Source organism: Chenopodium album, chromosome 18 (genome assembly GCF_948465745.1).
Source record: "Chenopodium album chromosome 18, dcCheAlbu1.1, whole genome shotgun sequence".
In the NCBI taxonomy this organism is placed as follows: domain Eukaryota; kingdom Viridiplantae; phylum Streptophyta; class Magnoliopsida; order Caryophyllales; family Amaranthaceae; genus Chenopodium; species Chenopodium album.
Genome location: NC_137851.1, coordinates 35,103,544 through 35,106,628, shown reverse-complemented (window position 1 = coordinate 35,106,628; position 3,085 = coordinate 35,103,544). Strand labels below are relative to the sequence as shown.

Genomic DNA, 3,085 nt, shown 5'->3' with positions numbered 1-3,085 from the left:
GATTCATGTGCTCACCACAAAAACTCACTAAGTATCAACTTCCTCCAACCTTTAAAACATGAAATTCCTATCTTACCTCTCTAAAATTCTTACCCCTTTTACCTCAAATTTCGATTAGAATCGAATAAAATATGATATGTGCCACGAACACCTTCCATTCACCATGCATTCATGAAGAAATCCAATCTCGCAAAGTTCATCCTAAAAATCCAAACAAGTAGAAAAGTGAAAGCAAAGAAAAAGTAATAAAAGAAACAAAAACAAGAAAACTCAAAAATCAAAAAGAAAAGTTAGAATCTCCGGGTTGCCTCCCGGGAAGCGCTTGCTTAAGGTCCTAAGCTCGACCCTTCCTCCAAATCATGGAGGGTCAAAGAACACCACCTTCTTCAAGGTAGTAGAAAGAGCAAATTCCTCTTCAACTTCTAGCAACTTCTCATTGTTGCTTGATAGGCTTTCATACAAAGACCTTTTAAATGCAAGCTTTTCTTTCCTCAACTTCTTTCTCTTTCTCTTTTTCTTAGAAGCTCGTGCTCTTTTCTTTGCCTTGTTTTTCTTCGTAAATGGTCCTTCACCATCTAAACTCATAGAAAGATCACCTTCATCTTGAGGATGGAGTTCAAACCAATGAGGAATATCAACTTCCTCCTCGTCCATAAGCTTGGGAATCATCACTTTATCTTCACTAACCTTCTTGCTATCACAACTCAAAAGCACATCATCATAATTCTCAAGAAAATCGGTATGTGAAGAATCAATAGTGCATACATCATCAATAGGGCGAGGGGAATTAACACACATAATTCCTTTTACAAGGGACAAAGACTCATGTGTTGGTTTCAAATCAAAACTTTCCTCATTCTTACCAATTCTCAAGGTAATACGACCTCTCTTAACATCTATCAAGGCTCCCGAGGTGGCTAAGAAAGGCCTTCCTAAGATGATAGGGATATGGTCATCTTCCGCAATCTCAAGCACAATGAAATCAACGGGAATGGTGAACTCTCCTATCTTGAGAGGAACATCCTCAACTCTCCCCTTAGGAAACTTAATAGACCGATCGGCCAATTGAAGGGTCATATTGGATGGAAGGAGTTCACCTAGCTTAAGTTTCTTAAAAAGGGAATAAGGCATGATACTAACACTAGCACCAAGATCACAAAGAGCATTTTGGAACAATTTTCCTTTGATTTTGCAAGGTACGGAGAAATTTCCGGGATCCTTCAACTTTTGGGGTAGGTCGTTTTGAATAAAGGCACTAAAGCACTCCCCTAGATTCACCGGTTCCACCAAATTGCAATCTCTCTTACCGCTCAAAATTTCCTTAAGAAACTTAGCATAGTTTGGCATTTGTTCTACAACATCGGTAAAAGGAAGAGTAAGATGAAGTTGCTTAAGCATGTCGATGAATTTCCCAAATTGCTCATCCAATTTATGCCTATTATGCTTTTGGGGGTAAGGAAGTCTAGGTTTGTAAACCTCATCTTGCTTCCGCTCTTTCTCCTTAGGCTTATCATTGGAATCCTCACTCATCTTGCTAGGCTCTTCATTCTTATTCTCTTCACTCAAATCATTCTCTTTTTCACTCTCCTTACTCTTCTTAGGAACACTCTCTTTAAGGACCTTACCACTCCTAGTGGTCATAGCACACATCGGTTCCTTAGAATCAACTTCTTGTGAGGGAAAAAGAGATGGACTAGCACAATCTTTCAAAGGGTTGGCTAGTTGAACAATTTGGTTCTCAAGCATCTTTCCATGAGTAAATAGGACCTCAAACATTTTATTACAAGACAATGTGAATTCATTCAACATCTTAGATTGATCCATCATGAAATTTTCTAGCCTATTCAATTGGGATTGTTGAGTAAAGAAATCATCACCTTGGCTTTGAGTCTTTGGAGTAATTTGGGGTGGGGTGTCTCTTTGAACATCATTTTGAAAATTTCCCCTACCTTGATTACTCCAATTACCCTTACCATGATTTTGGCCGAAATTTTGATTATGGTTACCATAACCTTGGTTATGATCCCCATATTCTTGGTCATAGCTTTGATCATTACAACAAAAGTTGTTATGGTTACCACAAAATTCTTGGGTCACACGGTTACCATTACCACTCTTTTGGTTGTAATTATCATAGCTCCCATTATTGTGATAATTCCTATTCCCAACAATCTTTTGAGCATTAAATCTAGGTCCAAAATCATTATTATCATCACAATTCACATGCACATTCTCATATCCATCATATCTATCACAAGGAACATTGGAGCAATTAGAAGCATCATGATCATTCTTTCCACACATATCACAAACCAAGCATTCTCTAATCATGCAACAAGAAGCAAAAGGAGGGTTAGAGTAGGAAGATGTACCTCTCCCCTTAAATTGGGAGGGAAGACTAGAAGCTTGTGAAGGACTCTCGAACTTGTTCTTGAGAGAATTCACCTCCTTTCCTAATTCCGAGACCATTGTGGACAATTCGTTGATGACATAAGATTGATCGGTTGAGCAACTTGTGCTTGCCGATTCCCTCTCTACATCATGCCAATCCATGTAATTTTTTACCACATCATCTATTACATCCACAACCTCTTCTTCCGTCTTGTTCATAATTGGCCCTCCGGCTCCGGCATCTAGGCTCGATCTACCTTGAAAGCTCAAACCTCTATAGAAGATTTGGATCACTTGATATGTTGGAATTCCGTGGTGAGGGCATTCCCTTTGGTAGTCCTTGTATCTCTCCCATGCTTCATAGAGATTCTCTCTAGGCAATTGCTTAAAACTTTGGATTAAGGCTCTAGCCTCCGCCGTCTTCTTTGGTGGGTAGAAACGGGACAAGAAAGCTTTTGTGACATCATCCCATGTCTTCAAGGAATTGGGCTTCACTTCTTTGTCTAGCCATTCCAAAGATCTTCCTATGAGAGAGAAAAGGAACAACTTAAGGCGGATAAACTCTTGAGAAACTCCATTGACATTGATAGTGTTGCAATATTTTTCAAACTCCTTAAGATGGTTCAATGGGCTCTCGTTCTTTGCCCCACTATATTGTCTCCTCTCAATTAGGGTGATCATTGCCGGCCTAATT

General features: G+C 39.3%; 1 non-coding gene across 1 annotated transcript; it reads left to right on the top strand.

The window, feature by feature from the left end:
• The first annotated feature begins 2,698 nt into the window (after nt 1-2,698).
• On the top strand, nt 2,699-2,804 carry LOC145593303 (small nucleolar RNA R71). Its single transcript, XR_014102654.1, has one exon. It is a non-coding gene; the product is annotated as a small nucleolar RNA R71 (small nucleolar RNA).
• Nucleotides 2,805-3,085: the final 281 nt, after the last annotated feature.